The sequence below is a fragment of the Triticum urartu genome, chromosome 7, assembly GCF_003073215.2.
Source record: "Triticum urartu cultivar G1812 chromosome 7, Tu2.1, whole genome shotgun sequence".
NCBI lineage: Eukaryota > Viridiplantae > Streptophyta > Magnoliopsida > Poales > Poaceae > Triticum > Triticum urartu.
The window spans coordinates 164,757,474-164,774,873 of record NC_053028.1 but is presented as its reverse complement, the minus strand read 5'-3'; positions in this window follow the sequence as shown (position 1 = coordinate 164,774,873).

Genomic DNA, 17,400 nt, shown 5'->3' with positions numbered 1-17,400 from the left:
TACATTTGAAACAATGCGGAATAGTTTCGCAACTCACGCCACCCGGAACACCACAGTGTAATGGTGTGTCCGAACGTCGTAATCGTACTTTACTAGATATGGTGTGATCTATGATGTCTCTTACTGATTTACCGCTATCGTTTTGGGGTTATGCTTTAGAGACGGCCGCATTCACGTTAAATAGGGCACCATCAAAATCCGTTGAGACGACGCCTTATGAACTATGGTTTGGCAAGAAACCGAAGTTGTCGTTTCTGAAAGTTTGGGGCTGCGATGCTTATGTGAAAAAGCTTCAACCTGATAAGCTCGAACCCAAATCGGAGAAATGTGTCTTCATAGGATATCAAAGGAGACTATTGGATACACCTTCTATCACAGATCCGAAGGCAAGACTTTTGTTGCTAAGTTCGGAAACTTTCTAGAGAAGGAGTTTCTCTCGAAAGAAGTGAGTGGGAGGAAAGTAGAACTTGAGGAGGTAACTGTACCTGCTCGCTTATTGGAAAGTAGTGCATCACAGAAAACTGTTTCTGTGACACCTACACCAATTAGTGAGGAAGCTAATGATAATGATCATGAAACTTCAGAACAAGATACTACTGAACCTCGTAGATCAACCAGAGTGAGATCCGCGCCAGAGTGGTACGGTAATCCAGTTCTGGAAGTCATGCTACTAGATCATGATGAACCTACGAACTATGAAGAAGCGATGGTGAGCCCAGATTCCGCAAAATGGATTGAAGCCATGAAATCTGAGATGGGATCCATGTATGAGAACAAAGTGTGGACTTTGGTTGACTTGCCCAATGATCGGCAAGCAATTGAGAATAAATGGATCTTCAAGAAGAAGACTGACGCCGACGGTAATATTACTGTCTACAAAGCTCGACTTGTCGGAAAAGGGTTTCGGCAAGTTCAAGGGGTTGACTACGATGAGACCTTCTCACCCGTAGCGATGCTTAAGTCTGTCCGAATCATGTTAGCAATTGCCGCATTTTATGATTATGAAATTTGGCAGATGGATGTCAAAACTGCATTCCTGAATGGATTTCTGGAAGAAGAGTTGTATATGATGCAACCGGAAGGTTTTGTCGATCCAAAGGGAGCTAACAAAGTGTGCAAGCTCCAGCGATCCATTTATGGACTGGTGCAAGCCTCTCGGAGTTGGAATAAATGCTTTGATAGTGTGATCAAAGCATTTGGTTTTATACAGACTTTTGGAGAAGCCTGTATTTACAAGAAAGTGAGTGGGAGCTCTGTAGCATTTCTGATATTATATGTGGATGACATATTACTGATCGGAAATGATATAGAATTTCTGGATAGCATAAAGGGATACTTGAATAAGAGTTTTTCAATGAAAGACCTCGGTGAAGCTGCTTACATATTAGGCATAAAGATCTATAGAGATAGATCAAGACGTTTAATTGGACTTTCACAAAGCACATACCTTGACAAGATTTTGAAGAAGTTCAAAATGGATCAAGCAAAGAAAGGGTTCTTGCCTGTGTTACAAGGTGTGAAGTTGAGTCAGACTCAATGCCCGACCACTGCAGAAGATAGAGAGAAAATGAAAGATGTTCCCTATGCTTCAGCCATAGACTCTATCATGTATGCAATGCTGTGTACCAGACCTGATGTGTGCCTTGCTATAAGTCTAGCAGGGAGGTACCAAAGTAATCCAGGAGTGGATCACTGGACAGCGGACAAGAACATCCTGAAGTACCTGAAAAGGACTAAGGATATGTTTCTCGTATATGGAGGTGACAAAGAGCTCATCGTAAACGGTTACGTTGATGCAAGCTTTGACACTGATCCGGACGATTCTAAATCGCAAACCGGATACGTGTTTACATTAAACGGTGGAGCTGTCAGTTGGTGCAGTTCTAAACAAAGCGTCGTGGCGGGATCTACGTGTGAAGCGGAATAAATAGCTGCTTCGGAAGCAGCAAATGAAGGAGTCTGGATGAAGGAGTTCATATCCGATCTAGGTGTCATACCTAGTGCATCGGGTCCAATGAAAATCTTTTGTGACAATACTGGTGCAATTGCCTTGGCGAAGGAATCCAGATTTCACAAGAGAACCAAGCACATCAAGAGACGCTTCAATTCCATCCGGGATCTAGTCCAGGTGGGAGACATAGAGATTTGCAAGATACATACGGATCTGAATGTTGCAAACCCGTTGACTAAGCCTCTTCCACGAGCAAAACATGATCAGCACCAAGGCTCCATGGGTGTTAGAATCATTACTGTGTAATCTAGATTATTGACTCTAGTGCAAGTGGGAGACTGAAGGAAATATGCCCTAGAGGCAATAATAAAGTTATTATTTATTTCCTTATATCATGATAAAAGTTTATCATTCATGCTAGAATTGTATTAACCGGAAACATAATACATGTGTGAATACATAGACAAACAGAGTGTCACTAGTATGCCTCTACTTGACTAGCTCGTTAATCAAAGATGGTTGTGTTTCCTAACCATGGACAAAGAGTTGTTATTTGATTAACGGGATCACATCATTAGTTGAATGATCTGATTGACATGACCCATTCCATTAGCTTAGCACCCGATCGTTTAGTATGTTTCTATTGATTTCTTCATGACTTATACATGTTCCTATGACTATGAGATTATGCAACTCCCGTTTGCCAGAGGAACACTTTGTGTGCTACCAAACGTCACAATGTAACTGGGTGATTATAAAGGAGCTCTACAGGTGTCTCCAAAGGTACATGTTGGGTTGGCGTATTTCGAGATTAGGATTTGTCACTCCGATTGTCGGAGAGGTATCTCTGGGCCCTCTCGGTAATGCACATCACTTATGCCTTGCAAGCATTGCAACTAATGAGTTAGTTGCGGGATGATGTATTACAGAACGAGTAAATAGACTTGCCGGTAACGAGATTGAACTAGGTATTGAGATACCGATGATCGAATCTCGGGCAAGTAACATACCGATGACAAAGGGAACGACGTATGTTGTTATGCGGTCTGACCGATAAAGATCTTCATAGAATATGTAGGAGCCAATATGAGCATCCAGGTTCCGCTATTGGTTATTGACCGGAGGTCTCGGTCATGTCTACATTCTTCTCGAACCCGTAGGGTCCACACGCTTAAGGTTTCGATGACAGTTATATTATGAGTTTATGAGTTTTGATGTACCGAAGTTAGTTCGGAGTCCCGGATGTGATCACGGACATGACGAGGAGTCTTGAAATGGTCGAGACATAAAGATTGATATATTGGACGGCTATATTCGGACACCGGAAGTGTTCCGGGTGATTTCGGAGAAAACCGGAGAGCCGGAGGGTTACCGGAACCCCCTGGGAGAAGTAATGTGCCATATGGGCCTTAGTGGAGAGAGAGGGGCAGCCAAAGGTGGGCCGCGCGCCTCCTCTCCCCCTGGTCCGAATTGGACTAGGAGAGGGGGGGCGGTGCCCCCCTTTCCCTCTCCCTCCCCACTTCCTTCCCCCTCCTAGTAGGAGTCCTACTCCTACTAGGAGGAGGACTCCTCGTTGGCGCGCCTATAGGGCCGGCCGGCCTCCTCCCCTTGCTCCTTTATATACGGGGGCAGGGGGCACCCCTAGACACACAAGTTGATCCACGTGATCATATTCTTAGCCGTGTGTGGTGCCCCCTTCCACCATAGTCCTCGATAATATTGTAGTGGTGCTTAGGCGAAGCCCTGCGACGGTGGTACATCAAGGTCGTCACCACGCCGTCATTCTGACGGAACTCTTCCCCGACACTTTGCTGGATCGGAGTCCGGGGATCGTCATCGAGCTGAACGTGTGCTAAAACTCGGAGGTGCCGTAGTTTCGGTGCTTGATCGGTCGGGCCGTGAAGACGTACGACTACATCAACCAAGTTAACGCTTCCGTTGTCGATCTACAAGGGTACGTAGATCACACTCTCCCCCTCTCGTTGCTATGCATCACCATGATCTTGCGTGTGCGTAGGAAATTTTTTGAAATTACTACGTTCCCCAACAACTAGCCACTTTCAGCATCTCATCTACCTCAGTAACAGGGCCATTAGGGCCATCAAGGGAGTGAATGAGGTCGCGAGAGCGGTCATCTATTTGCCAATTATGTGAACTAAACGGTCAACATATAAAATAATTTAAATATATACAATATAGTTAGAAGGGAAACATAAGTTGGACCTGGCGTTCCTATTCTTATATAAAAATAGAACAGACCTCTGCGTTTTCTTCAAAAAAATACATAAATTGGGCTGCCAAAATAAAACCTCGGATGGGAGGTCCATAGGCCGGTCGGTACATGATGGCCCTAAGAAAATACAAACAGGCCTATGGACCTCCCATCCGAGGACGTGGGCTGCGCATGTTAAAAATGAAAGCCTAGACGGGGCAGCCCAAAACCATGTCCAACACTTGCCAAAACTTCGTCCCTCGTTTTCTCTGTGTTTCGCACACTCGACATTGTGTGTGCATTTTGACTGTGTATCATATGAAGATGTGCTATGCATGAATGTTGATCAGCATGATGTTAACTGGCTGGTAGTTCCATTTTCGACCATGAATAAAACTTCCAACATGATGTTAACCCTGTTTGAAAAGGACATGTTAATATAAATGCTCTGCCTCCGAAGGTTGCAGTTTCTTATCTGAAACTGAACTTGTAGTTTCTTATCTGAAACTGAAACTTGCAGTTTCTTCTCTGAGAACCACATTGTCTGCACTTTTATACTCCTATGAAACTACATTTTTTAAGTGCTAAAAATAGATATCTAGAATTCATAAAATACTTCATATGCTCAATACTGCAAATCTGAATTTCAAAAGACATTCATATCTGAAAGTACTCTCAAAATACACAACACAAAACACAATTCACAACCTGCAAATACTGACAACCCTAAGCTCCTCCTGACAATTCACAACCTGCCCGACTATTGGGCTGGGGGGCAGCCCCCTCCTATTCCTCGACGGCAGACAGCCGCCCCGTGAGACGATGTGAATGGCGAGGGAGACGATGGCGGGGAAGCGTCGTCAGGGCCAACTGCTTTTCTCCTCTTGCAGTTGGGTTCAGTCGACGAAGACTCCACCGGCTCGCTCTGGCAGGACACCCTCACAAACGGCACCCTGTAGATGCTCGATCCTTCAATCTCTGGTGGATGCTCCATCTGGGATCGATACTCCCACCACCGCTCCCTCATGATCGGATTCGGTGAATCTGTTTGCTCCATGGCCCAGAGGAGAAGCTCTATGTACTCCGGCGCGACTCCCTCCGAGAGTATCACCGCCTTTTCGCTCTATTGTAGATATTTGGCCATGGATGTCGTCGTCGCTGCTAGTTGGTCCTAGCTAGCTTCATAGGGTCGCCGTCTGCGATCCTCACGTATCGGTTGTACTCCTCCATCGATCTACTTCTCCACAGCACCTTCACTCGCCGGCGGTGGTTTTTGAATGGAAGAGGAGAGGAGCAGCGCTGGTTTTGGATTAGAACAGGAGAGGAGCGACGCTGGTTTTGGACTGGAATAGGAGAGGAGGGGCGGTGGTTTTGAAATGGAAGAGGAGAGGAGCGGCGCTGCATTTAGATTGGAATAGGAGAGGAGCAGCGGTGGTTTAAGAGGAGAAGAGCGGAAGAGCGGTGCTGGTCTTGGAAGTATTTTTTTGTTGTTTCACGTATTTTGGGTCAAAGTTTGACCACGTACTGTATTTGACAAGCAAAATGTGAATGCATGTCACCAAATTGATTTTGATTTTGATCCAGTCAGAGCGCGCCGGCCCTCTCGTCGAATCCTAAATCGCTGTCGCACGCTCCTCTCCCTCTTCCCCATTGCAAAACCACCTCCTCTCCTCTCCATCATCTCCATTCCAAAACCACCGTCTTGCCTCTCCCTCTTCTCTATTGCAAGACCACCGTCTCTCCTCCGTTTTCTAGACGCTTTGCTCCATGGAGCGGGCACAATCCATGGATACAAAATTAGTATACTATATACTATTTAAAAGTCGAGGGCGGGGCTTTTCCTGCGCGGTAGGCGGCTGGGCAGTTCCGCCTAGTCGGTTCGACAGAGACGCGAGAAGACGAGGGAGTAGGCTGCTGCAAACGTAGGGCTGTGTGATTTGACAACGAGTTACTTCTGGACAGGTGGGGCCCCGTGATTTGACTTGCCATTATCATTTTAACTCCGGCACTACGACCGGCGTGAGTCTCCCAGATTCCTGACCACCTCCATACAGGTGCCTCTCCCAATGCTCCACCATGTAGTAGAGGCTGGCTCTTGCATGAGAGCCCACTTCTCCACTTTTTCCTTGCCTCTCTTTCCTCCACATATGCAAAAATTCCATGTAAAGCGCACTATTGTACTTACTTTTACTTGCTCCTACAGGTGCTTATGCTTGCCACATAAGCATAAAGTCTGATGTGGCAAGTTAATCAAGAAGAGAGAGACTAGTTTGGTGACCCAAGGAAGAAACGGTGCTAAGCGCGTGTACCTATGTGAAAAGACAATTTTGAGTCTATAGCTAATTAAATGAAGCAAACTTAGCAACACCATTTCATTGGAAGAGGTCACTCCTTGGCAAATGCAATAAATACACGCGCTTAGCACCGTTTCTTCCTTGAGTACGAAGAAAGAGATAGAGAGGAGTAAAAAATACACTTATAGCCAACCTTGTTGTAGTATGAGTGACTAAGTGATGACTATGTATGACATGCCAACATCAGATAGCCTAACGCACCGTGTTAAATCTCCAAGGGCGCGAGCAACGCGACGGTCGTGGTAGGCGCGACCATGATACGGGCTGCTGGCAGCCCTTGGATCTGAGATCAAACGATCGCATGCTAAGTTGCTGAAAATTTGTAGAATAACCCTCCAGGATAGGATATTCACCCATAGGTCTAGAATCACGCCATGCAACCGTTCGATCTCAGATCCAAGGGCTCTCGGAAGCCCATATCATGTGAGAATGGAAAGCCACTACCCTGACGTTCGCACGCTGGCAGTTCGCTCCTACTCGTCCCCGCATGTCCTTCAATACTACGACGGTTCGCTCCTAGTCATCCCGTCCATTCACATTACGGCAGTTCCACTAATCCTAACCCTCCTCCCAAATCCATGGCGTCCCAAATCTCCACGATCGGCGGTGAGTACAAGGTTAGAACCATCACCGGCGATGAGTTCGACGTCATCTACACCCGTTCTTCGGCGACGGTGAAAGGATGCCTTTCTCGCTTCAGACGCATGTTCGAAGACTCAGATGATGAGTGGGTCGCTGGGCTAGATGTTGAGTACACCATAGTCCTGGGATGAGAGAAGGATCTAAAGGACGAAGAGAGGAAGAAGCCCACTGTGATCCAGGTTTGTGTGCATGACTTATGCTTGGTCTACCACATATGCCATGCCGACGTTGAGTGCCAGGATTTTAAGGACTTCCTCGAGAGCAACCTAGTCAAATTCATTACTGTAGACTTTGGTAACGACAAAGAAGTCTTGCATCGGATAGGCCTCGTTGTAGGCAACACCTTCGACCTCCAGAAGAACCGGCTGGTGTCCTCTCGTCAGCCTTCAATGCTGACCCTAGCAGGAGCCATGGTTCATCCTTCGTACGGTAAACTGGAGAAACCTCATTACACGTTTCATCGTCATGCATGGCAGTGGAATGTACTAGATATAGACCACATCCACTACGCTGCAATGGATGGCTACCTTTGCTTCAATATCTACAAGGGTTGGATGAAGAGCAACAGCCAAGTGTGCGGTTCAAGCAAAGAAGCATCGGCCAAGAGGAACAGGGACAAGGACGAAGTCGAGGGCGTGGACGAGGACTCCGAGTAAGGTGGCAGTGTCGTTGCTCATGGTGGTTCTAATGCAGTGTCTACCAGAATAGTTGCAAAGTTTAATTTTAGGTGTGCTTAATTTTATTTGAGGGGTGTGTTGTGCTGAGCCCCCAGCAAAACTATGTTATGTTTCTTCTCGTTACTTTAACTCTTCAGTACGTACATACTAGTATTTCTTACATTTCATCTTTTAGTTGGTATAGTACTACCACTCGTTTCTTCACATTATATACGTACAATATATATGGCCAACATCATATAGCCAGCAGTTTAGTTGTCAAAGAATTTCAGGGTGCTTAGTTTTATCAAAGAATTCCAGGATGCTTAGAGGGTGCTTGGATCCAAGGGACTTATTTTAGTCTGACTAAAAATAGTCTCCTTAAGAGGCTAAAGTTCCAAGCACCCCTGACTAAAGAGGGGCTAAAACTAGTCTTGAGACTAAAATTTTTTAGTCAGGGGTACCCCTACTAAAATGTGGATTAGTCCTCTCTCTACTCATTTAACTCCTCTCCTTTAACACAGGCGAGTTCTGGATTGGAGGGTTTGGAGGATAATAAATGCTCATTAACTTGATTTTAGCCTTTTTAGTATTTGGATCCAAGCATGGGTGAGGCTAGCATGTTTTAGTCCCACTACTTTAGTCATGGGACTAAAACGTATCCAAGCACCCTCTTAGTCTTATTTGAGGGGTGGGTTGTGCTGGACACCATTATTGTGACTAGCCTTTTTAATAGTACTATATGCATAATTTGGCGATGAGCGCTCTCTATATGTACCACCTTTTTTTCAATTTCAAGTTTTGCTCCATGGCACAATCCATCGATACTACTGCTATACAAAAGTATACATTTTTTAAAAGGCTAGAGGGCGGGGCAGTCTAGCTTGGTCGGTTTCATGAGAGGCGAGGGCCTTTGTGATTTTACGGCTCATTACTGCTGGAAGGCGGGGCCTTGTGATTTGACTGCTCGTATAAATGCGCCGACGACCTGATCGAGGATGAGCAAAGAACCGTGCGGTATACTCAAGTTTTCCACTGGAGTAGTACTGCGATGGAGGAGCACGAAACACGGCAGCCCAGTGCCATATGGCAATAAAAATGATCTAATTTGCTAGTCATCTCATTGTTAGCATTGTTCTATTCATTCCCTCAAAAAAACATTGTTCTATTCATGCCTCGCAGAGAACGTGACATGTGCGGCGAAACACCCGAAGCAAAAGATGAAACACAGGAGCAAAAGAAGAAGAAAGATTATCACCCCAAATGATCTAATTCGCCATGGAGTCGTAACTGCTTCTTCATCGCCTCCACGACCTCCATCTCCTTGCGCGTCTCCTCCGCCATCTTCATCATTGTGTCCATGACGCGGCATTTCTCGACGCGAGCCTTCATCATCTGTTCCACGGCCATATTACGTACCTTAACAGCAGTCGGGTTCTCGACGCGGAGCTTCGCAAACTCTTCCTTCTGTTCCATGGCAAGGGCCTACAACATCTTCATCGAGGAACTACTATTCTCATGCAGCTTCTTCCAGCCGGTGTTCTTCTCCTTCAATAGGTCGATCTCGTGGCAGAGCTTCGCATTGTCCTCCCGAAGTCACAGGATTTCACCAGTCGCCTTCTTCTCTGAGGCAATGCTCTTCTTCAGCAGCATCACCAAGCCGGCGGTCAACTCCCCCTGCTTATTGAGCTCAGCGGGCATGTCGTCGAGGCTCTCCTTCAGCAACTCCATTAAGCCTTGGATGAACTCCTTCTGCTTATTGAGCTGATCGAGGCATGCCGTCAAGGGATAACGACTCCAGCTCCGCCGGCTCGGCATGTTCGCCTCCGCGGCTAGGACGCTCCTGGGAGCCATCGCCTGCCCATGAGAGATCTTTCGAGGTCTCTGCGTGGCGGCGAGCCCTCTCTTTTTTTCTGCAGCCTTGGTTGCCGCTCCCTTGTTACGAGTAGTTCTCGACCTAGAGCTTTGCTCACCGGCCATGGCAACGACGGACGAAGAAGAAGCACTTATGAGGAGGAAAGGTAGAGTGATTTTTAGTTAGGTAGTTCCCCTTTTATAACCTAAGTACTAGCACTAGTACTAATACCTGCATAGTGGGAACACGTTCAGGTTTGGTACGTACTACTAGTAGGTGTGAGCAGGCTTTCGAATGTGATGGGAACAAGGTAAAGATTAATTGATGGTTTTGGTTTCGAGGCCTGAAACGGCTCCCGATGAGTTTAGCGGAACATAAATTTCAAGTACTACTACACTTATCAAATGCGTAAATATTATGTTACTGTCAAAAATTGGCACAAAATACGAAGGAGACCAATGGAAGTACTACTAGCAACCCACGATTTAACTACTCGCATGCGCGCAGTGGAGTAATAATGTCTTTCTTCCGCCCTCATGTCCACTCAATTTGCATGCGCTGTATTAATTGACCATCAATGAAGTGAACGACTTTACACGCGTCAAATTATCACATGGGGTGGATCTTGGTACAAAATTGCGTCCGCCCGTGTACCCGCGTGTGCGTGTGAGGAATGAGTGCATGCATGGCGTGCGTGCACATCTTCGCTTCGTGCATGTACCGCCAGTATGGCTCAGGGATGACGAGTACATTCTTTTGGAACCAGCAGCACGTCACTATGATCAATCCACGCAAGGAGGTCGCGACAACGCCTACACATGTGCCACGTGGCTTCATGAACTGTAAGAGAGACACTATGTAGCGTGCCATTGGTATTCTAATTTACGTGTTTTGCACATACTCGAAGTACTAGTAAGGTACACGTGCATTGCACGCATCAGATTTTGCAACCAAATTATGAATAAATACCACACTATAGCATGTAAGCTCTGAGTCATATATGCCTGATGTAGCTCTTCGTTTAATTCTTATAGTTCATCTCATTCAAAATCAATTAGTTTTTATAAAAAAGCTAAGAACGCGGGAATAGGAAAAACATGGGATTATAGTGGAATGTTGTCTTGAATCCTACAAGATTGTACGAGTATTTGATTGTGCATAGAAAAAACGCAGAATTCTTTAAAAGAGGTTTGAGTGGATGGGATGTTTCCTATGAAATCTAGTGCAAATGAATCATATGGAAAAATTCCTATGGTTTACAATCCTACGAATCAAACAACCAAGATAGAAAAAATTCCTAATGATTAGAATCCTCCAAAATTCCTTTGAGAATCCTTTGAATCAAAGAAGCCCTTAATCTATTTTATGATTCATGGAATTGTGCATTGTAAAGCATAAAGTAAAAACAAATAATGGCAATTCAACTAGAAAAAAGTTTGGGCAGTTATGATACGGAAGATTCTAGAACAAAAGAGAACCACTGTTGTTTTGAGGTTTGTGCATTATGCTTAAGTTCAACCATGGAGTCTGCTAGATTGTACATGTGGCAAAATCTGGTGGAGGGCTAGAAGATGGTGCGAGGGGCCGAGTGGAGGGAGACTATGAAAGAATGCACAAGTGCGAGATCGATATTTAGATAGAGAGGGTGAACACGTGAGCTGATGCGCGCAGTGCGGAGCCATGAAAAATAAATGAGCTAGGGGGCCAAGCATTGCTAATCCTTTACGAGGAGGGTCAATTCATGAACTTAAACCATTTTTAGCAGCAATTGTCTAATGATCACATTCATATTATCCTTGATATATAGTGATGTTAGGGGGGAGGGGGCAGGGCCCTTACTGCCCCTGTCTTCGCCATTGTGCACGCGTCTGAGAGATGAAGCGGAAGGCATGGATGATGAGAGGGGGACGTTGGATACATAATTAATGTGGGTGCATTAGCTATACATGTTAATATTATATAGAGAGGTATAGATTGATCGATGTGGACGTGGGAAACAGGGTGAGACCTCACTGGATATATCGATTGATCGGTTTGTGTGGAAAACTATGAAAGACCTAGCTATATACACACATACATAGAGGAACATCGATCGTTGCGCATGCACGTGTGAGAGATAAAGAATGCCCAATATGATGGAGAGGGGGATGTGTGTTGGTGTGTGCCTTCATGGGAGACCGACCTGAAGAAAAAGATTGCATGTGTGCGATGGATAATGCCGACTGGTAGTGTGTGTGTGTGCATGCATGCACGAGAGAAGGTTAGTGGTACAATTATAAAGAGAAGACTACTGTGTGGGTGTAAAAGAATAGCTGAATAGGTGAGGTCACAATCAATGTAAAGTTGAATTCAGATATTTGAATAAGAGATCCTGATGTTTGAAACCCATGCATGCATGAATATAACGGAGATCTGCGCGGTGTGGTTTGGAAACGAGCATGTTGTAATGTATACACATTGAACAAGGTCAGACTAATTTGAATTTGAGATACCGATGGCAGACATCATTTGGCCACGTCGCATCCGTGCATGGACACACTATTCTAATTGGAGATGATGGGCGACTTTTACATCACATATCTATATCTATACCCCTATATATTATATTTTTTATATTTTTTATATTGTGTGCGGGTAATTTTAACTTTGAAAGATGGTCGTTGGATGAGGCGAATCCGATGGTCCAAAGATGGCAAATTTGAGCACTACTGGCCGTTGGATATCATCTAGATTCCACCAGATTTCGCCACATGTATAATCTAGAAGACTCCATGGTTGAACTTAAGCATAATGCACAAACATTAAAACACAAGCACTTCTTATTTGTTCTAGAATCTTCCGTATCAGAATTGCCCAAATGTTTTTCTACATGATTTGCCATTGTTTGTTTTTACTTTATGTCTTACGACGCACAATTCCATGAATCTTAAAATAGATTAGCTTTCTTATAAAAACTAGATGATTTTGAATGAAATGAACTATAAGAATTAAACGAACATCTACATCATGCATATATGACTCAAATCTTGCATGCTATAATGTGGTATTTATTCATAATTTGGTTGCCAAATCTCATGCGTGCAATGCACGTGTACCTTACTCTAGTCTAAATGGTGTTTGTGTGTGTGTTGAGGTGCAAATTATCTTTTTTTGGGTACACGTTAAGCTTGTTCTTCCGAAATTTCAAGCTGCGCCTTGTTATGCTGAAAATTCAAGCTAGCGTCTCTGTCTATCGTGCTGGGAAACTCCCGCCTCTTCAACCCGTGCCTTGTTAGCCCGAAATATTTAAGATATATCTTTGTCTCGTTGTGCTCCGACAACTCCCTCCATCTCAACCCGTGCCTTGCTATTTCGAAATTACAACGCGCACGAAAACTCCCACCTCCTGTGAAATCCCGACACGTGAAATGCCCGTGGTACCCCTGAACCGAAAGAACCGCCTCAAATCGGTGGGGGTACTTTCGTAACTTATCCCACATTTTGGACAAGTGCGTCTCTAAGTCATGGTTCCCCACTGCCATCCCATCCGCCCACCCATTCATACACCGAGGCCGTGAAAACCCGCGACAAAACCCCACACCCTGCTCCGTCCGCCACCCAACCGGAGCCTCTTCCCCGACGACGTCGTCCACAGCAACACCTCGATGTCCCTCATCCACCGTACCGGATGAGGATCCGTCGTCGATCTCATCGTCCCGCCGGTTCAGCCACACCATCCTCCACCTCCATGGAGCTGCCCCGACGTTCCCCTCGTCTTTCGTGCCACCTCCATTCCCACACTGCCGTCTTCACCTGCACCACCGGAAGAGCATCATCATCATCGTTTCCTCGGATGAAGCTGCGGCCTAATCGGCGCCACCAAAGAGGTGGTACACTAATCGCTGCATTTTCTTCTTGATTCGATATCACGGTGCTGCCGGCGCTCGGTCCCGAGCCGACACGATGTGGCTCCATCCACGGTGGCGTCACCGGCCAGTTCCTCCATGGCGTCGCTCCCTAGGCGGCGACGTCCACATCAGTAGGACCTGCTGCTGCTTTAGCTCTCGCTCGCGCTGCTGCTCTGCTCTTGCTCTCGGTCCCCTGTCCGGTCTGCTCTTGCTATTGCTCTTGCTCGCGCCGCTGCTCTCGCTCTTGCTCTTGCTTGCGATGCTGCTCCGATTTAGCTACACTTCACTCCGATGCCGCCAGGGTGAAGGAAGAACCAGCCGCAGCGGGGAGGGGGGCTCGCCGGAGAGGTACCCCACTATCTATCTTAGGGTTCAGGTTGGGGGCGGTGGTCGCCGGCGGTGGCGGGGCGGTGGCGTGGGGATCGCCGGAGAAAAAGCTCGGCACGGGGGGCCTAGAGGGATGGCCGGGGCGGCAGCGGACCGGGGGTGGGGAGTGTTTTTGGGGGGGGGGGGGCGGCGCACCGCCGGCCGCGGGCGGCGGGGGGCTGCTGTTTGGCCGGCTCAGGGGGTGGAGGTTGAAGATGAACCGCATGCCCTTGATTTCGTATCCAACGGCTGCAAAATCGACTGACCAGAGATGAAAAAGTCAGTCGACCGACGTGTAGCCTCACCTTGCTAGTGCGTTTAGTTTCGACAACAAAATTCAGTTTTGACAGCAAAATTCTGTTTCGACAGTTAAGTTCAGTTTTGACAGTTAAGTTCAGTTTCGACAGTTAAATTCAGTTTCGACAGTTAAGTTCAGAGATGAGCGGATGATGTATTTTACATCTAGCACTTTGTATTTATGTATTTTACGTCATGTATTGGAGATGCTATTAGAATTCCACTCAGGTTAACGTTGTTCGTTGTCTCTCTTGTCCTGCTTCAGCCTCGGCGTCGTACAACTCACCGGAGCTGCTCCAACGATGAAACCCTCCATCACAGCGGAGCAGTACCTCGGGCTCCATCTCCAGACACCTAAGATCTTCTTCCCCTCCTCCGAGAGCCAAGTCAGCCGGAGCATCCTCACCGGCCAACCCAATCACGCTGAGATCGACATGGCTTCGCCAAAGAGGTTGTACACTTGTTGCATCTCTTTTTTACTCTACATGTTATATATATTGTCCACTGAGCACTCGTAGTAACGGGAAATACGATTATTTTATCCTACTATATGACAAGCAGTGAGGTACCAGGTAACTTAGCTATCCGTGATGGACTCTCTTCAATGCCATCATTATTTATCTCTGCGCGTTTGAGTTGTGCATTTGTCGATGGGCCTGGGAGTTGAGCTAGTATGGTAGTGGCCTGGGTCCAAAGTAATAGAAGTAGCACAAAAACATTTTTTTAGTGTAGGATTTTCCTTGCTCAAGCCTGCCTACTAGAATCGCCAGTGCTTGAAAGGAAAATTGAATGAAAAACATCGAAATTGGAAAGTTTCCTATGGTACTACTTCTCATGAATTTGGTGCAAAGGAATGGAGCAAAGGAAAACTGTAGGATTTGTTCCTTTAGTGTCTCCTTGAAAGAAAAACCGTAGGAATTCTAATTTCCACTTCTCCTCCTTTTCGTATTCCTATTCATCAAGCACAAGACTAAGAGATAGTAGCATAATAGCATTATAACCGTACATTTTCTTGTGGTTTGACTTAATCTCACCATGCTTTCTTGCATCCTGTGATCTTCCAATTGTTGTGAATCAAACACCCAGATTGGCAGAAATCCTGTGTTTTTAAATTCTCTGTTTTGCACGTGCATTTCTATCCTATTCTTGTCTATTTCCTATCCCTGCATTGTTAGAATCCTCAAATTCAAACAAGCCCTTACTCAATTACTTCTGTTATAGATATGTGTCAAAGAAAACCTTGTGTGGTTTGTCCTGCTCCTGTGGCGCTGTGTTCCACCCCAGCTCAGCTGCTCCAACGATGGAAGGGTTCACCACAGCAGGGATCCGCTCTCCAGACTGTCTTTCGCTGCCTCAGATCTTCTTCCCCGCCGCCGGCAGCCACGGCAACTATATTACCATCATCAACGGAGCAGATGACCTTGAGGACTACACGGGTCCGCAAGAGAGGTCGCACTCTTCCGTGTCTGCTTACGTTATGCGTCGCTTAATATGATGACATGCTACATTATCATCGTGTTCACCTATTAGACTCTGAGTCAGGTCCAAACTAATGCTGAAAGTTGAGTTTTTAAATGGTTGTGGGGTACATATTGGGGCAGCAATTAGTACTATCTGTCTACTATCTGGTTAATCTCCGGTGCCTACTATGAGTTTCATGTTGGGTGCAAACAAACATTAAAGGAGCCATTATCTGTATTTTTTAACTAAAGCTATTATGTGCCTGCTATCATTGGTTTTGGGTCTATCCACAGTTTGCTACCATCACTCTGGATTTGTGCATGCACTCCTTACATAATCTCACTATGTTTTATTCCTATGCATGCCAGTTATTGTACACAATGGAACTGATCATGTAGAGCAAAAGAGACGAGCCTTACGTGGTAATAAAATTTCATGTAGACGTCGTTCCATGGTGGGCGCAAAGGCAACCCCCCTCCACCCATTTTGAATCGTAATCAAGAGGAAGATAACTGTTATGAGGGGGATTCAGAAGGAGAAGACCACTCCTATTTACCCCATGAGGTCTTCGCTCTAACTTGGCATGCTGATGTTGGTAATATCATGCATATGGTGCCTTGCATTGCTTACTGTATACATTAAAGATGTCATCTGCTTAGTTTAGACATGCTTTGTGTCAATGCCATCTGTTTAGTTTCTTTATCGTATATGTGAATCATGCAATGCCATTTTTTCTAGCCAGGCATCATATATGTGAATTTTGCAATGCCACCCTGGTTAGCCAGTCATCTTATATGTGAATTATATCATGCCATCATTTTTTATTACGTGTTAAATTTGTCAACAATTTTAGTACATTCAATTACTCTTCCTGTGCATCAGCCATTTGGCACGGTCATGGAAAAAATCTGGAGTGGAAACAAGGTCTTCAGAGCAGACAATGCTATCTGATGAAGCACATGTCTTGCTGGTTACCGATAGCTCCTTAGAGGAGGATTCAGAGACAAATGACCAGTCATATCCCCCCCCCCCCCCGAGGTGCATGCCCTAACTTGGCAGGGTTATGTTGCTCATATCGTGCGTATGGTATCTTGCATTGCTATGTCATTTGCTTAGTTTAGACATGCTTTGTGTGAATGCCACCTGTTTAGTGTCTAATTACCATATATGTGAATTATGCAATGCCATCTTGTTGCAAGACATTATATATGTGAATTATGCAATGTTATCTTGTTGCAAGGCATTATGTATGTGAATTATGCAATGCCATGCTGTTTAGGCAAGCGTCATATATGTGAATTATATCATGTCGTCCTTTTTTTGTATTTCTCATTGCTTTTGTCGATAATGTTTGTATATTCAACTGTTCTTCCTGTGTATCAGCCATTTGAATTGGTGATGGAGAAATCTGGAGTGAAAACAAGGTCTTTAGAGCAGACAATGCTACCTGCTGAAGCAGATATCTTGCTGGTTACAGATAGCTCTTCAGAGGAGGATTCAGAGGCAGATGACCAGTCCTATTATCCTCCTGAGGTGTATGCTCAAACTTGGCAGGGTTATATTACTCATATAATGCATATGTTGTATTGCAATGCTTAGTTTTTACATCATATACACAATATTGAATGCCATCTCCTTAGTTGACACATCATATATGCGATTGCCCTCTGCTCACTTCCTTAGTATATAAATCATATATTTGAATTATGTCATGCCATG